Source organism: Harmonia axyridis, chromosome 5 (assembly GCF_914767665.1).
Source record: "Harmonia axyridis chromosome 5, icHarAxyr1.1, whole genome shotgun sequence".
Taxonomy (NCBI): Eukaryota; Metazoa; Arthropoda; class Insecta; order Coleoptera; family Coccinellidae; genus Harmonia; species Harmonia axyridis.
The window spans coordinates 4,295,631-4,315,535 of record NC_059505.1 but is presented as its reverse complement, the minus strand read 5'-3'; the positions used below and the strand labels follow the sequence as shown (position 1 = coordinate 4,315,535).

General features: G+C 33.3%; 1 protein-coding gene across 6 annotated transcripts in view; it reads right to left on the bottom strand.

Moving 5' to 3' along the window:
- The window catches only part of LOC123679953 (A-kinase anchor protein 1, mitochondrial-like), a 46,589-nt gene that overhangs the window by 18,918 nt on the left and 7,766 nt on the right, over positions 1-19,905 (bottom strand). For 2 of the 6 annotated variants that reach the window (XM_045617550.1, XM_045617546.1), the window contains exon 1: positions 7,126-7,317. The exons of 3 other annotated variants lie outside the window; for them this stretch is intronic. The gene's annotated coding sequence lies outside the window, so the exon portion shown is untranslated. Of the gene's footprint in view, positions 1-7,125; positions 7,318-9,052; positions 9,228-19,905 lie in introns of those variants that run through there. One more of the 6 variants, XM_045617549.1, reaches the window with a different exon arrangement.

Genomic DNA, 19,905 nt, shown 5'->3' with positions numbered 1-19,905 from the left:
ATTCTTCTTTCTCGTAGGGTTAAATCGACAATAAGTATCTCGAAAAAAATTCTATACTTTAAAATAAGGATATCAATAGTTTCGGATTTCATCCTCATCCGCTACAGTATTGAAGGCATGAGCATCAATTTAATTTAAAAGCTTGTGAGGAAAAGACCTCTCCTCTAATTCTTGATTCAGCCATATTAGGCCAATTGAAAAGTCCTCGGTCTGATGCACAGATGGCGGTGCTAGTATTAAATCCATTTGATTTTTAGTTAGTACCAACCTTCAAACGATACGTTGCAAAATTTGACAGCAGTCCGATCATTACTTTGTGAGATATTGCGTTGTGAGTGTAGCTACTTATGTTATTTGAAAAAAGATGAAAAAAAAAAGAATTTCGTGTGTTGATAGTGCAATAAACCTGAATTTTTGGGTCGATATGTGACAATGGATGAAACTTGGCTCCATAATTTCACTCCGGAGTCCAATCGACAGTCAGCTGAGTGGACTGCACACGATGAACCGAAATCAAAGCGAGGAAATAATATTTAAATCGAATTTTGCCAAAAAAAAAAAAAAAATTTGTTTTACTATGGTAGACCGGGAACTTTTTAATTGACCTGTTACATTCAGAAAAGTGGCCTGTTTTTGAATTTTAAACTAGTGAAAGAATATCAATGCCTTCTGAACTTTTTTGCTGAATAACTATTTGAATTCTACATACTGGAAAGTTTTACGTATAAAAATTTATTTGTGTATCACGCTCTGTGACTCATCGTTATTATCTCGTGTTATTTTGCAATTCTTTTCATTTCCTTAATTCAACTACTCCGATTCAAAAACGCTCAATTAATTCTCACTGATTGAAATAATAAGGAATGGGCTGACGTGAAGCAGGGGCTTTTTCCATTATTTACTTCAATATTTCACCGATTTTTTTTATGATTCGCAATCAACACGAAAGTTTGCATAAATGAAGCTTGACATTATTATTTTATATCAACTTGCGTAATCTATCAATTTGAAATTTTGCAAGAATTCTGAAATTGCTGTTTTACATCCAAATGCAAATCTTCATTTAGATCGAATCTGAAAGACTGTACAGACAAATACAGCCTTTGTTACTAAATGGGAGATCTGTTCAGAGAACGAGCGCTCAAAAATAAGGCATCGAAATGTTCATCAATTTATAACATAAGAATAAAACGTTCATTCGTAAGTAAAATCATTGTCTGATCAATGTACCATGGAATTTTGTACGTCGAAGTATTTTGGTCGATTCTGACAGTGTTTGAAATTCCGACCACATCAACGCAGAAGTGTATAAGTTCTGAGAAAACAGTGGCGGAGGTAGGTTACAGAATCGAACGAAGAGTATATTTATTTCTGAAGATGTAGTTTTTCTTTGGGATCGACAAGTATAAGAAATCATTAATTGCGATAGTATATTAGTGCTTTACATGTCCCTTGACGAAAATCAAAATAATATCAATAAACTCTTTGAAAAAGAATAATGCCGATTCAAATCATTGTTACTAAGAATTTTTGTCGTTTCCACGATTTTTCTCTTACGAAGAATGCCATTACTTTGAAAGTGAATAAGCAATAAAAACGCAATAACAATGAACATAAAACATACTGAAAGCAGTTTAAGGTTGCTGATGTCAATATTCCAAATTTTGAAACAAAATTTTCAAATGTACCAGAACGAAATTATTGCAAAATCACGATTATTTCAATTTAATGAGAGTCGTTTGAGATTTAAGCGACTCTTTTATCCAGTAGATTGAACACCGCCATTTTATAGCGAAATTAATGATATTTTACGGCAGATTCAGAACAAAGCGCTGGTTTTGAAATGCTTCTGAGAGATTAAAGGCATAAATTCAATTTTTGCGCGCTATTTTCAACGGGCTAACATTTTGTTGGTGCTTCTAGAATATTCAGTCCATTTTCACGTTTGACGCAATCATGAAAAATTCTAGTAAAAAATAAAATTAATTCAAGTCAATCCGCCAAACACAGAATGTGCTAGACGTGAAACATAAATAGAGGGAGCATATGTTATTTTCAGTAAGCCAATTTTGTCCCCAACATGAACTATCAAATTTGACATAAAGCGCGCGGAAATGAAAACATATCAGTGATACGATATTCCACTCAATTCGCGAGTTTCTCCACAAAGAACGCACTTCTTATGTCCCATAGTGAATCAAAGTTTCATATCAACTCGAAATATATTGAGATAAATAACTAAATATATCAGAAATTCAGAAAACAAACTTCAAGCGCGCCAAACGACGTGAAACAACCGATGACACTAGGAGAGCAATAGTTGCCAAACCTTGGATTTCAGCAGGTAGATACAGAAAATAATAAATATTCTGCTTATTATAAATTCGATAATTAGGAAAAATATCGGATTATAAATAATCATATCTGCATATTTAATCGGGAATCACTAAATAAAAATACTTCATTCAATATATTATACAATCATAACGATATAGTAAAATTGTGGATTTGAAAATATATCACAATCCGACAACGTAATCTAACCATGATGGGGGCTTGTAAAAATTACTCCCTCTATCTATGTTTATCTCTCTGTCATGGCCCTAGCGTAGATAAGGCTATGTTGCCGCGCTTTTGTTTCAAATATAATCTAAGTCAGAGATAATCTTATTCGAAATAAGATTTTTTCGACGACAGCTACAGAATCGATGATTCTAAATTAGAAATTGATTGCAAAATATTAGTTTTCTGTCACTTCATATAGAAATAGTTATTTGTTTTACTAGGCAGCAAAGTAGTAGATTGACTGCCGCGGCTCATAGTTCATTCAGGAATTCAGCCAAGGTAGTCAATCTACTTTGCTGCCGAGTTTAACATAGAATTTTTTTTCGATTGTTTGTAATGATATATGTAGGATATTGTATTCAATATATTATATATTCAAATTATGAACAGTGATAGCAACTCGAAAGTACTTACTTCTTCAGAAATAAGGAAGGTGGCGAAAATATTGATTGTCAGAAATTGTCGAATGTTTGATTCGCATTGAGAATAATCAGTTTGCTGCCTAGGCAGGGAAATCAATACTTTGCTGATTGATATGTGTCTGCAAAATCAATATTTGCTGTCAATCGGACAAAAAATAAAATCTTCGAAAAAATTGACTAATGAAAAAAGTGTTTTATTTGACAAGATGTATTCAATCGAATTCAATGCACAACTAAACGACTCGCCCCGTATAGAGAACGTCATTTTGTCGCGAATTTCAGCGATACGTATCGCGAAACGAGAAAAATTTTCGCAATAAATCAGTGATGATAACAGGTCCCGGGCCCATTTCTCAAAATTACGATGGATTTATTCGATCACTTTCATAATAACCGGTATGGTAATGTCCGCTGACTCGCTCTATGGTTGCAGGCGTATCAAGACCCGGTCTCTTGCGGTAGAACTGGTTCACACGGAAAGAACCAGTGTTAGAAAAGTCAATGCTAAAGGAGCGAGTATAGGAGCTCGATGCATAGCTCAATTGTTACGCTAATGAAATATTTTCCCAGCTTAACGATTCGAACACTCCGGTCAGACGTAATGAATGAACACAGATCGGTTGCTCTGCGCTGGCCCGAATCGGAGAAAATAATAAGCTATCTTGGAGATGAAAAAAGCCGCTAATCAAAACAAATATAGATAATAATTCATTAAGTATCAAAATTGAGTTAGAGTAAAAATTTGGTTAAAGCAAACTTTTTGCATCTGAGTATGACAACATTGTTGTCGAAACGTTTGTTAAACGCTTATAAGGATACCGTGAATTCGAGAGTGATTGCTACAACTCAATAATATATGGGTGGAATTAATATATCTAGACTCGAAATAATTACCATATTGTCAGTAATTTAATCTACCGAAAAAAGAACAGAATTTTCAAGATATAACTATTCACGGATGCAGGAGAAAAAACTTGAAACTTCGTCATATTCTGCAGCGAGCATATACATGCAATAACGATTTTATAAGAACTCTATTTCTTGAATAAATAAAAAATCTCAAAATTGCGAATCGATCAGAAGCTATCAAATCAACCATTACAGAAAATTCATACCATATTGAACTGCTGAATAAAAACAAAACAATTCAAAGTTAATAGAAACTGTTGGTAATTCGAAAAAAAGGCACACAATCACAAACTTCAATCACTCAACTAATAACAACAAGCTATTAGCAAAGAATTGGCGAATAACAGTAAAACACGTGAATAACGAAGATATTTGTGAAAGGAGAGGGTACATGCGTACAGACAGCAAGATAATTGATAACGCAGAAGTCAACATAAATATCAGGGGGACGTAATCAAATGAAGATTAGGAATAATTGAAAAATTAACAAAAAGTTAGACAATAATTCTAGAATAGTTTGTAACAGTTCAGATTTGATGACATGACTCATTATAACTTAGTACTTATTGGAAATTAATAAATGACTCTCTAATATTGACTATTCATTTAGACATTATAAAAACAATGATACTCCATTTAGATTATCTTAACCCACAAAAAAATTTGAACGGGATTATTAAAAGTGACCAACAGGAAATTTCGTACAAAACTTGAAACCTATGCTAGCTGAGAAACATTTTTTTTCCAATATACTTCTTGAATATTTCTAGTATAGATCATTTTGGTGTGAGTAATAAATTTGTTATTATTCAATGGTATTTCATTGTAAACAGTAATTTGATTCATTACTTCTTACTATAGCAATATATTCGAGGTTAGAATTCAATGTTTTTATAAACGCCTACAATTTTCAATGGCCAATCTAAAGGGAAAGATCTTGCAAGTTCCTCTTTGTACCTGATACTTATTTACACGTAACTTTACCTAACTAGCAGGTAAGTTTTCGAGGGAAATAGCAATTTTTTTTTCGAGCGAAAAGATACTTTACTGAAAATAACGGTACAACGAATTGAATAATGAGGCTCAAAATTATTAACTGACAATTGTAACTTATTCAAAGTAGCATGGGAAAAAATCTTAAATGAATAATTATTATTTTCTAAAATTTTGAAAAACAAGTAGGAACTACTACCTGCGTGGTTGGGTGCCTAATCAAAAATTCTTCTTCGGAATTCCATTTTTTTTTTCTAATTGGTTGGTTAAAAAGTATCCCTAGTCATGGTTACCATATGCTTATTCCTGAAATATTTTGCGTAATGTTGTTATCCAACAAAACTTTTGGTACCCAGAAAAATTGCAAATATGTTCTTTCTATTGTACATAGAAAGGTACATAGATACAATTGTGTGTATTTCTGGGAATGCAAGATCCAAACCTAAAACTCTTGGTACTTTCGGTACCTAGAAAAATTGCAAATATGTTCTTTCTATTGTACATAGATACAACTGTGGGTATTTCTAGGAATTCAAACCTAAAACTCTATTGTGTCAGCGAAACCTCATTTGGGTCAAGTTTAAAGAGAGGGGTGGCACATCATAAAACCAAAATTCCTCAAGCAATAACCTTGGGTATTCTTGCAGGTAATAAGTCAAAAATTTATTCGACTTTCTTTTCTTTTCAGAAACTGCAAGTGTCATTGAGAAATTTTGGTTCAGCAACTGAAAAATAAATGTCGAATAAAAGGGGGTTCGATCTAAGAATAATTTAGGAAAAAAATCAAACATAGAATGAATGTCTGAATTTAATTGAAACATATAATGAGCCTTGTTCCAATACGGATCCAATCTACCTCAATTTCTACCTCTAAGATCTTTAAGAGCAAAATACAATTCCCTCTTTTCTGATATACAGGTGTTTTCTGAAATTTGTGAATATTTTATCAATTCATCACCTACGCACCTGCTTTTTGTCAAATTTTTTCATTGTTGTATTAATCAATAGATGTTGGTAATAAAACAAATCCATCTGTAATTGAAAATTATGCGAAAAAAAAACAGTGTTCAGAAAGCACCTTGTATATTGGAAACTTTGGAATCAGTTCGCCGACGCCACCCTGTATAATAATGTCCTAACTAGTATTACTTGTCAATATTAATAAATTCATAACATCCCGCGAATAAAATGAATGAAATTTCTTTCATTAAATTTTAGTAGCTCGAAAAACCTATCAATGATTGTAAAATCCAATAATATTCATCTCAGAAGGATCATCAGAAATACTGAGCGAGCTGGGGAGCAACTGTAAGAAGTTCCGACGATTTATTTTCGTGAATGATGAAACAAAAACGAACACATTTAGGATACATCTTCCTAAATATCGTATAGCAACATACCGCTAAATGATGTCAAGGTTCATTTCCGAGAACTTGATCACTCAAAACAGAACTATCAATTCATGACATATCGAGATTTTACCCAAAGAGTACATACAATTTTTTTTTCGCAAAATGTTACGCTAACCTTTCTGCACAGCTAGAATCCAGTTCCAGATTGAGGTCAGTACCTGAGAGAAGGTACAAAAGGGCGCTTTAGAATAAAAATGGCGGGAATGTCCAAGCTTCAAGTAAACCACGTGGTAATTGAGAAAAAATCAAAATTAACACTTAGGGTAAACGAACGTATTTAATTTGATGATTTCGACGTACAATACGAGTTTCGTTAATTGCTCAAATTATTGAGGCTCTTCGAAGCATGAGATGCTAGCTTGCCACGCTTCGAAGAAACCATAAGTATCATTAAAATCCCACTTTTTCGTTTAATTTTTGTTAATCCATTGTTTACACTGGAAGATACGTTATTCGGGAGATATTTTCAAGCACCATTCACACAAATCAAGAACATTTCACAAGATTTTCACTCAAGGTTTAATAATAAACGATCATTTTCAATGTACTCAAAAAAAAAGAATTTTTAAGATACATATAACCAATACTCATGCATGCAAAATCTGAACTATCGAACAAAAAACCTGAATAATCATCTTTAAATTCATAATATCATATTCAGCAGAGAAGATACACATGCAATAACAAAACGAAACTGTCAAAAAAATTTTAAAAATATTACCCGATTTAATACAGACATTACTTCTTGAATACATGCAATACTCGAAAACGTTAATCGATCATAACCTGTCAAACTAATCACTATGATAAATCAAAATTCCTACCATATTGAAGTGGTGAACAAAACAAATCCTATGGAAATTCTATCGGTACTGATCCTAATTGCACAGAATTTACAATCTAAACTCTTCTCCTTGTTGGAAACTGCGATACTTCAAAAAAAGGCACACTGTCACAAACTAATAGCACTCAACTAATAGCAACCTGCTCTCAGCAAAGACAACCGGCGAATAACTTCTGAAACACGTGGACAAGAAGACCAGAGAGTTGTGAAAGGAAGAGGAGCATGCGTACTGACAGCAAGGTCATTGATAACGGAGAAGTCCAGGTACCGAATTCAACATAAATGTTAAAAGGACGTACACAAATCGAGATAAGGAATAATTATTGAACAATTTACATAAAGTTGAACAATAGTTTTCCTCCAAAGTGGTTAGAATACTTTGGAAATGTTTAGAATTGGCGAATTTTCTTTCTATTCAGTGCGCTTTGGAAATGAATAGATGTCGCTATAATCGTGTCAATTCGTATTGACATCTGACAAGGGTAATAATATTTATGGAAATGAATGCGACTGTCTATATCGACATTCTCTTATTCATATTATCTCAATTGATATAAATAAAAAATTCACTAATATTATTTCTCTATAAATTTTGGTAGAAAGTTTCTTCAAAAAACTGTTTCTGGATTCAACAAAACAAACAAATTAAAGAGTAACATGAGAACAATACAGGGTGGTACTGATTCAAGTGCAATAACTTGGGTCGTACAACCTGATTAAAAATGCTACTTGCACCAAAACAGACTTGATTTCTTGCTAACTAGTTTTTTCGATTCTTTGGCAACGCAATTGTACAGCTTGCATCGACAACTAAATCTACAAACGCAAGAAAGTTACTGGATTGATTTTCAAAAAAGTTGAAAAACAATTTTTTTTTCTAGAAATTTTTTTATTCATAGTCCATATACAGGATGGTCCAGATTTCATTACAATACCTTTGGCGTCAGATAGAACAATTCTTTTCATGAAAAAAAATTCCTATGAACATATCCTGAAAAGTTTCGTTTTCGAGATACAGGGTGTTGAAGTTTGATAAAAAAAATCATTTTCATAACTCTATTATTATTACATTCATTGGTTTAATTTTTGGGTATTCAAGTCTTGATAATTTTTCGAATTAGATAAGTGTCTCCTCCCAAACCTATCCAGTGGCGTAGGTATAAGGGTGCGATAATCCTTTATCTAATTGAAATTCTACACCACTGTCTTTTCTTCAAAAAAAATGTTCCATTATTGAATTTGAGCTTCTTAAAAAAATCTCGACTTTTTTTCGAAGAATATACCATTTTCGAGATAATAGAGTACTAAGTAAAAAAACTTCAACACTTTGTATCTCGAAAAAGAAGAACTTGTAACGATATATGTTTATAGGAATCTTTTCATGGAAAGAGCTGTTCTATCTGACGCCAAAGGTATTGCAATGAAATCTGGACCACCTGTATATGGGCTATGAATAAAATAATTTCTAGAAAAAATTTTTTTTTCTAGTTTTTTGAAAATCAATCCAGTAACTTTCTTGCGTTTGTACATTTAGTTGTCGAAGCAAGTTGTACAATTGCGTTGCCGAAGAATCGAAAAAACTAGTAATTAAGCAATCAAGTCTGTTTTGGCGCAAGTAGCATTTTTAATCAGGTTGTACGACCCTTAGGGTGCGAAATGTGCTTTGCTGACGATAGGCTCGAGATTTTCGGCACAAAAATAAACCAAGACAACCGGACAGGTTAATTGGCCTGCATTAAAGCACATATCTATAGCGATTCTGTTCGATTGTCGGATAAGGGGGTTCATACACGAACGGATTCCACCGATTTAATACATACATTACTTGTTGAATACATGCAATACTCGAAAATGTTAATCGATCATAACCTGTCAAACTAATCACTTTGATAAATATAAATTCATACCATATTGAAGTGGTGAACAAAACAAATCCAATGCAAATTCAATAGGTACTGATCCTGATTGCACAGAATTTACAATCTAAACCCTTCTCCTTGTTGGAAACTGCGATACTTCAAAAAAAGGGCACACTGTCACAAACTTAAAGCACTCGACTACAAGCAACTTGCTCTTAGCAAAGACAACCGGCGAATAACTTTAAAAACACGTGGACAAGAAGACCAGAGAGTTGTGAAAGGAAGAGGAGCATGCGTACTGACAGCAAGGTCATTGATAACGGAGAAGCCCAGGTACCGAATTCAACATAAATGTTAAAAGGACGTACACAAATCGAGATAAGGAATTATTATTGAACAATTTACATAAAAAGGAACAATAGTTTTCCTCCAAAGTGGTTAGAATACTTTGGAAATGTTTAGAATTGGTGAATTTTCTTTCTATTTAGTACGCTTTGGAAATGAATAGATGTCCCTATAATCGTGACAATTCGTTTTGTCATTTGACAAGGGTAATAATATTTATGAATCGACTTTCTCCATTTCATTTTATCTCAACTGAAAACCTTTCTCCAAATCCCGAAAATTTAGGAAGAAAGTTTCTTCAAAAAAAGAAACTGATTCTAGATTTTACAAAATCTTACAAATTAAAGAGAAAAATACAGGGTGGTCCTGTTAATAACTGAACAACTTTTTCCCATAAATATAAAACCTAACAAGCTTCGTTTTCGCTATACACTAAAATCTGGACCACCCTGCATGAACTATCAAGATAAAATTTTCTAGAAAAGAATTTTTTTACTACTTTTTTTGAAAACCAATCCGCTAAATTTCCTTCGCTTGTACATTTGGATGTCGATGCAAGTTGTACAATTGCGTTGCCGAAGAATCGAAAAAACTAGTTAACAAGCAATCAAGTCTGTTTTGGCGCAAGTAGCATTTTTAATCAGGTTGAACGACCCTTAGAGTGCGAAAGGTGCTTTGCTGACGATAGGCTCGAGATTTTCGGCACAAAAATAAACCAAGACAACCGGACAGGTTAATTGGCCTGCATTAAAGCACATATCTATAGCGATTTTGTTCGATTATCGGATAAAGGGGTTCATACACGAACGGATTCCACCGAGTCTTATTTTTTCAAATTTGAATTAAAATCCTATACAGGGTGTGGCGTAATTATTATATTCTACAAAAATGTTAAATGTAAATAATTTATATACAGGGTGTCAAACTAGACTAGAAATTTTTGTGTATTTGAATATGATCTGAATTTTCAGCGCTGTAGCGATATCGCTAATATTGAAAAGTAGCACCAAATTTGATATTTTATTGATGTTAGATACGTAGAAAGCCAAACTTTCGGTAATTAGGGAAAAATACACAGATTAATATCAGTGTTAATATCTATTTAAGTGAAGACGCAGAAATAAACCAATAAAAATGAAAACAGTCTATCAAAATGTCTGGAAATTGGTTTTATCTGTCATGTGAACTGAACACATTTCAATTATGTACAAACTACATCAATTCTTTCAATTCTACTTTTCTAGAATGATTCAATGTATCATCTGAGATATTGTGTATACAGAGATAGCTTCCTACTGGAGTTAATCGTTTGCAGATGATAGTTGGCGATAATTTAAACCATAAATTCCAATGTGTCATTCTGTTAGGAATGGAAAATTTTCGGTAAGTACTTGTATTCATGAAGTGAACTGAGGAATTTTGCTATTATATGCAGTTCTTGGAATTAGCATAAAATCTTTCGTTTAATCTTAATCTTTGGAATACCGAAACCATCTTGAACGTTGTAAAATGTAAATGACAAAATCAATACTGAAACTGGTAGGCTCAGGTAGAATTTTGAAGGTTTTTCGAAATGCGTTTCAGTGGGGAAAAGGCACATGAAAAAACTTTCTAGAAAGCTCAGGTAGAAAAAAGGACAATTTGCAGTACTTATTTTCGAGGTTATACTTAAATCTTGTTCATGAATATTTGAGAGATAGACATCTGCGAAGCATATAACATTCAAGAGTTTTATGAAGTGTGCAGACTACACAAATTATTGAGAAATTTGAGGTTTATTTTCATTTTTAGAAGTATGTTTCATTGTAATTTCATTGTGTGAATTGAATTTATTGACGTCACTCTTACCGCAGAATTGTGAACTTGCTTTAAGAAATGAGGGAATTATTATTATTATTATGGTTTATGTAAAAATTCAATTATACAAGCAACAACCTATCAAGTGAAATTGCAGAAACAATTACTGATAACTTTGTAATTACTTCCAGTTATATCACGCCAAACTAATAAAACACTGCACATTTTACTATGGTTTATTATTGACTCTCAAAATTTCTCTAAAAATATCGTAAAAAATATGAAAATATAGAGGACAAATATTTTTCAACGAACTTTCAATTGCGGTATTCTAAACAGGATTCATACAAATTTCAGCAATACGAAACTATAAGAGCTAGTGTTTTATGGTTAAAAATTTCATAATTGCAATCATCTTTGAAATACGAGTTATCATGATTGGGTTTTGTCAAATTTCCGAGATGTTGTTTTGTTTCATTTTCTTTCCTTGATTTTTGGCTTTAAAATGATCGTGTTCATGGGTTGAGAGGACCAATACGATGTAGCAACTGATTATTTTACAAAATTTTGCACGAAAAACGTTTAGAGAAAAAAGTTGCATTGCAACGATTGCAATGATTGAAAATAGGTAAGAATTTTATTACATAAATAGGAGAAAACCTATCTAATTTTTATGGATCATATTTCTCACGTGGCTCCAAAGAAAAAAGTCTACGTTGTTGAAAGGTGTACTTCTGGTAATGGCGTAATATTTACTTGTCAAATGTCAAAAGTGACAGCTTTCCAGATGACGGGCTATTCAAGATGAAACCCCGTTTATATTGGTCCCATCGAAGATTGAGAGATCCTCGGATAGAACGCAACGTCCATGGAACAGTAGAAGTTAAATTTCTTGTATTACGGCATCTACAAACAGGTTTCCTTTCGCTGCCTGAGGATCGGGCGGGGTCCTTAGTTTTGACCGGCCATCGTTGACAAGAAGGATTCCACCGCAAAATATCGCGATGACGAAACAAGAATGGTGCCACCCAATACTGCTGGGTTTGTTTCGAAATCCATTGAACTGGAGTGACCAGAACAGGAAATCTAGAGCCGGATTTGATTAAGAACTCCGAGTGGTCCGATTAATCCATTAGCAAAAATGGAACGATATACGCTTCAACAACGCAATGAAATTGTTAAAATTCACTACAAGATGGTGAAAATTTAGCAGAATGAGTTCGTAGAACTAGAGCACTTTTGGGTAGTCGTAAAGTATCATCTCGGCCAGCAATAGTAAAAGTGGTGGAAAATATGAGCTGATGGGACAATTTGATGATGGGGAGAATCGAAACCGTGTGCGTCGCTTAAGAAGAACTGAGAATCATGCTGCTGTAGCCGGTAGTGTAGTAGTATTGATTTTTCTTTGAATATTCTCGTTTTTATTTAATATCAAGATAAAACCTCTTATTGGCAATATTGGTAGAATATTTCCATAAATATCGTCTAGGGATGTTTTTTCAAAATGTTATCTATATCAAAACTTTGATCAATAAACGATCCGTGACAGAAACATGCCGAGTACCAACTTATAATAACGAAATATAACCATTAAATCTGTGTGAAGCAGAGATATTCTACAAGGCATGGATGAAACATGGTTCCATCATTTCACACCGGAATCCAATCGACAGTCAGCTGAGTGGACTGCACACGATGAACTGAACCCAAAGCGAAAAAAACACAACATTCAGCTGGCAAGGTTATGGCATCAGTATTCTGGGATGCGCAAGGTCTAATATTCATTGATTACCTTCAAAAGGGCCAGACCATCAACAGCGATTATTATATAGCGTTATTGGATCGTTTAAAGGATGAAATCGTTAAAAAACAGCCCCATTTGAAAAAAAAGTGTTATTTCATCAATACAATGCGCCGTGTCACAAATCAATGAAGACAATGGCAAAATTGCATGAATTGGGATTCGAATTGCTTCTGCATCCACCAAATTTGCCAGATCTGGCCTCCAGCGACTTTTTCCTGTTCTTAGACCTCAAAAGAATGCTCGCTGGAAAGAAATTCAGCGCCAATGAAGAAGTAATCGCCGAAACTGAGGCCTATTTTGAAGCGACAAATCGTACTACAAAAATGGTATCGAAAAGTTGGAAGATCGCTATGATCGCTGTATCGCCCTCGAAGGTCACTATGTTGAATAATAAAATCGAATTTTGCCAAAAAAAAATGCGTTTTACTATGGTGGACCGGAGACTTTTCAATTGACCTGTTATAATATAGGAAGCTCTGAAGGACGTAATGCCGGACATTTTCAATTCGATAATTGGATTTTTCCGATAGGTTGAAATATTCCGTGAGGAAGAGAAAAGGTAGAAGCTCAGAAATAATAAGCCTTTGTATATAGAATTTGCATTGTCTACTTTGGTTCGGTCACGTTTTTAGCGGATTAATCACAAGAAGAATACATTTATTTCGCATTATATTTAGCAATTTTCAATAGCCCGTTAAGGGATCTGAACACAAATACCTCCATAAATATAAAAAGCTGTAATTTATTGCAAGATTGAATTGCAACATAAAACGATAAATGAGGTTATACTTTATTTTGAAAATATGCAGAGCAATATAAGTAGTCAAAGTGAAAATGATATATCCAGTATAAGCTTAAATTTCAAAATACATGCCTAAAAAAACTTCGATGACTGAACTCTCAAGCCGTTATTCAAAATTAATTCAAGATAAATCAATTTTGATTAATCAATAGGTTTGATAGAGACGTCAGAGTAATAAATATAGATAGAGGGAGCAGACGTCATTTTCAGTAAGCAAATTTTGTACCCAACATGAACTATCAAATTTGACATTAAGCGCGCGGAAATGAAAACATATTAGTGATACGATATTTTACTCAATTCGCGAGTTTCCCCACAAAGAACGCACTTCTTATGTTTCATAGTGAATACACGTTTTATATAAACTCAAAATATTTTGAAATAAATACCTTAATATATAAGAAATTCAGAAAACAAATTTTAAGCGCGCCAAACGATGTGAAACAACCGATGACACTAGGTGAGCAAAAGTTGCCAAACTTTGGATTTCAGTAGGTAGATACAGAAAATAAAAAACATTCTGCTTATTAAAAATTAGACAATTAGGAAAAATATCGGATTCCAAATATTCAAATTTGCACATTCAACCGGGAATCGCTCAAATAAATATATTTCATTCGATATAATATACATTCATAATGATATAGTAAAATTGTGGATTTGAAAATATATCACAATCTGACAACGTAGTCTAACCATGTTGGGGACATGTAGAAATTGGGTATACTTCCTCTATCTATGTTTATTACTCTATGATAAAGACTATCAAATTCTCTTCTGTAATTTCTCTAGAAAAAAGCTTATTTCGGCAAAAAATTAAAGTTTCAAAACAAATTATGCAACTTTTTTTTTTGTATATAATTTGAATAAATCGCGAAACCTCTCATAGGTATCATAGCGTCCGTTTATGACGTAACGGTTAAGTAAACTTTTCCATAACCATTAATTGTGTATTCTATGTCTATGTTGAACGAAGAATATCAAAAATATATATTGTATATTCAATCCCCATCATCGAAACACGGGCGAACAATTATTGAAGACCAATAGTTCTCTGATTCTTCAATACTAAGTATCATAAACACAAAATATATCTACACGTGAAGAAAAAAAATCAAAACAAAGTGAAAAAAATTCAATGAATAATCTTTGCCGAGGTTTGAACCTGGATTCATCAATTCCAAAATTCGAATGAAAATTGCAGTATTTTCTAGAATGCTTTTTTTCTTGAATGATTCTAAAGATTTACTACGAAAAAATGATGAACCAATAATTAAAATATTTCTACAAATACTAGATGTTTTTATTTCAATGTCAATATGTATATCAATCGAAAAATTTTCATGACCTGTCAACACTCCAAACAGATCTACCGCCTTGAAGAACCCCTCATTTGTTTTTTTGAAACAAAACAAGGTTTTATTTACGGAAATAGTTACGCATAATTCCTCTCGAAAATAGTTTATACGCCCGCATCTCTGAGGCGTTCTAAAAATAGCGAAACGTCGACGTTACCAACTAACTAAACGAATTTCGAGACAGACGTCTCGGACAGATTTTTCACGGATGAATTTTTATCAAAATAATAATAATATCGAAAGTAACCTGTTCTCAGCTCCACAAGGTCTACCAGGTTCACCCTAGACTAGACATTTCGTCAAGTTTCGAAAGCGTATACAAGGCGAATTCTAATCAGGATTGGATAGAATTAAATTCTTCTACCGGAAATGCCAGTTGATAAGAGACTGGTTGGAATCTTGTGAAAGATGACTAGATTTTAGAATGGCGAATTTATTATCTTCTAGACGTAGCAATGGTGAACCTCCAGCAATATTAATATCAACGATTTGATTGTTTTTCCCTATGAGTCGAAGATGACCTAGTGATCTTTTACACCGCTTGGGGGCTCTTTTTGTAGAAACGGTGGAACTAAAGGGTTTGGCAATAAGAGGTTTCATTGTGAAGAGCCTGCTGCTGAGCAGCTGTCACTTTTGAAGCTGACATATTCCGACATTTGACAAGTAAAAACTACGTCATCACTGAAAATGGCACTATACACGCTTCAACAACGCAATGAAATTGTTAAAATTCGATACAAAAATGGTGAAAATGTTGTAGACACAGTTCGCAATACTTGAGCACTTTTGTGGTATTGTTGGCCACCGAGATCATGTGATTCAACACTGGTTAATTCATTTCTTTGGAGCAACGTGAAAGGTAAGGTATGTGCTAGGGATTCATCAAGGCAAGTAGCTTGATATTTCAACCAACTACTTGACTTGAAAATCAAGCTATTGAAATTTCTTGAGCTTGACTTGACTTTAGATATTTATTGCTTGACTTGATATCAAGCTTCTTGATATTACTTGAGCTTGATATGCACGCGTCGCACGGCATATATTTCTGTAATCTCGTGCGCGCTTAGACTAAATATGGGGATTCCCCGAGCGCCGAGAGACTGAAGCATTCGCCAGTGTGACTTTATTAGTAGTTTTCTCATATTTCTATGAAATCTATTGGTAGATTATGGTAGTCTCAGAAATATCTTTCCAAACTTGGCCAAAATCGTCAAGGATTTTTTATCAACGCCAGCATCTTCAGCTCCTGTTGAAAGACAATTTTCCAGAGCTGCTCTTACAGTTACAAAAACCCGCAATAGGGTAGGCGACAAATCTATAAGATGCCTTATGTGTCTTAGATCCTGAATGGAAAATTATGAAATCAAACAAAGCCTGGAGGTTTCACAATATCAAAACACTTTATTGTTTTATCATTTCGTTATAATTAATAGTTATTTAATTTATGTTTCTATTTCGAAAATTTTGATATTATTGGTTTTTTTATACAATAAGTTTGATGAATAAAATAGTTTTTTGCAAGGTTTCTTCTCATTTCATCATTTTTTTTATTGATGTGACACTATACACAATGAAACTCCTAAAAATCAAGTAGCTTGATATGATTCAAGTAATTGATAAATTAATATTTGTCTTGACTTGAAATTAAAAAACTACTACTTGACTTGAGCTTGGCTTGAAATCAAGTAAAGCTCAAGCCAAGTAGCTCGAAAATCAAGCCAAGCCATAAATTCCTAGTCTATGTCAATGCTCCATAATCGATTCAAGACATTAAAGATGGAATTCGTTAAGTTATCGAGTTACCTACATTTGCAAATGTGCGAATTGGAAAATTTCATGGAAAAGATAAGGTTCTGTAACCGTAAACATCCATCCATTTCTCTCAAAATGAAATTATCTTATTAGAAAACCCTTCACATCGAATCGAGATCCGTTCAATAAATCAATATTTCCCTTTCAAGTCCCAAGCTGGAATCTTGTATACTGACACTTCCCGATATACCTACTCCACGTAATCCATTACATCAGAGACACCCGAACGACCTTGATCTGATAAAACGTACAAAAAACTCGAATTCTACCAATATTTTATCTTTTCCAATAAACAGTTATCCACGTTCAGATCCAATCATTTACACTTGCACCCTTTCAATAGTTTCATTTATGACATATTCATGAGGCCGGCATGTTGCAAATATGATACGAATTGAATAATAAAGTTGGCCACGCCTCGAAACTTTATTGCATAAATCTATCCTAGTCTTCAGAAAACACTGGGAGATACAACTGAAGCAATTAGCTGGCTTGCAGCAAGAACTTTTAATTGGTTTTGTGTTTATGCGCGCGAGATATTGTTTTTTACATCATTTGCGTCAATGTGAACTTGATTTTTGATTGGGTCGTTTATTGAAATATAAAAGCTGGCTGTGATAGTTTCTTCGATAAAATATTGCAGACTGAGAATTTCTTCAACAGTTGCAGTTAAGTACACAAAAAATGTTATTTTACGTAACATATTATATATGGAAAGATGCGCTGTTTGCATTTTTCAATAGTCAATTGGAGCTGAAAAAATATTAAAAAACTCAAACTATGATTTATTATTTTTTTATAATAAATACCTAGCGGATGGGTTAAAATTCTAGAAGGTTCCCTTCAAAATTTGAACCAAATTCTCAAAAATTCATGGCACCGAAACAATTGGTCCTACGTATACGTAAAAAAAATTGTGCTTATATACAGGGTTAAAACCACTACAGGGATATTGAAAACCGTTAGAAAGACAGGGTGGCTTAAAACACAAAAAAGGTGCTTTATTAAGGGATCTTGAAAAAACTGAAAATCCAGATTTTTTTTTTCTGTATAGCTCATTTGTTTCTGGAGATAACTTCACGAAATTTGGTTTATAGCCATTATCCAATAAAGAGATATTAATGGTGTCTTCAATTTTTTTTTTGTTTTCCATTGTTTCAGAAACGCGATAGTCAAGTGATGATTTCCCGTAACAACTCTTCAAATTTTCGTAACTATACTCGATATTTGTGTGTGAGTGAGATACATTGTTGAATTCGTAATTTTTGTCTTTATCAACTCATAAGGAAAACCAATATGGTGTCCATAAGAAAAAAAAATTGTCTATCGCGTTTCTGAAACAATGGAAAAAAGAAAAAAAATTGGACGGCCCCATTAGAATCTCTATATTGGATAATGACTACAAACCGAATTTCGTGAACTTATCGCCAGAAACAAATGAGTTACACAGAAAAAAAGAAAATCGTGATATTTAGTTTTATGTAGATATCTCGGGAACCATTGGAGATATTTTGGATCTGTTGACACCAACACACAACAAAAAAATTCCAAAATAACGCAACTTTTTTGTAAAATAAGCCACCCTGCAACTCTAACGGTTTTCGATATCCATGTTGTGCCCATCTGAAGAGTTCTAACCCTGTATAATTTTAGCTGTAATGTTTTCGATTTCAATATAGAATTCCTTTAAGCTAGCAAAAATAATTCCTGGATTTTTCAGCCTGAAATTCGTACCGAATTGAATCCATTTCAAGAAAAATTCTCTACACATCCAGAAAAATAAAATGTAAATATTGTAAACGGAATTTTAAGCATTGAAAATGAAAAACCACAACGAAATAAGAATATTCATGATCTGATATGCAAAATTTTGGCGAAAAAAAGAATCAATTATTGAATTATAAAAATCCCACGATCATCCAAATTCACACCGCCAAAATATTTAGGTTAAGTGCTCAAGGTCATCGAAGCCGAATATAACACCTACTTTTTCTATTTTCAAGTTTACTCCGATATAGATGTATTTATAAATTATAAACGATCGATGTATCAAGCAAAAGTCGTTTATTTTTGGTGTGTGTGTTGTTCATTGGTTGGAAAACGTCCAGAAAAAAATGAATAGGGAAAGGCAATTGAAAGTCGCAGGTCAGAAACCAAATCACGTGTTTAACCTCACTTATGACATCCGAATGGGTGTTGAACTTTTCCAAAATATAAATAAAACGGAGCAATTATTTCATATCTACCTAGGAATGTCACCTTTAATAAGCTATGGATACAGGTGTCCAACATTTTATATTTAGCCAACTTCAATTAGGGGTTTATTGGGTAATTATTAATTTTAGGGCTCTATATACAGATATCAACTACTTATGTGCTGAAATAAATTTCTTCATATCTCGCATGTTGATGAAATAATTACGTCATATACAGGGTGTTTCACCATTGACGCGACGTTCTATTACGGTTGAGCACTAAACTTTTCGATTTTTTTTTCGTCACAGTATTATCAGGCTCCATAAGAGCTATATTTTCAAATTGTTAGGAAATACACATGCTATACCAAAAAAGTGTAAATGTCCAAACATGTTTTTTCTTATGGAACTTCAATGAAAAACAGGGAGATCCTAAAGAAAAAACATGTTTGCCAATTCACACTTTTTTGGTATACCCTGTGTATTTCCAAACAATTTGAAAATGTAGCTCTAATGAAGCCTTAAGATATTGTATCGGAATAAAATTTGAAAATTTCAGCGTTTTACCGTAGTACAGCATCGTCAATGTGGTCATCGGTCGAATGTGGAACACCCTGTATATTCATGAAACCTTCTATGCGATAGTTTGAAATATTGCGGCAAAATTATCCTTCCAGAATTGTTATTAAGTGGGTGGAATTGGTAGCTTTGACAAACTTCACATTGTAAATAACTTAGTCCATATAATTGACAGATTGTCCCAAATTTCGGTGTCCTTTCATTGAATA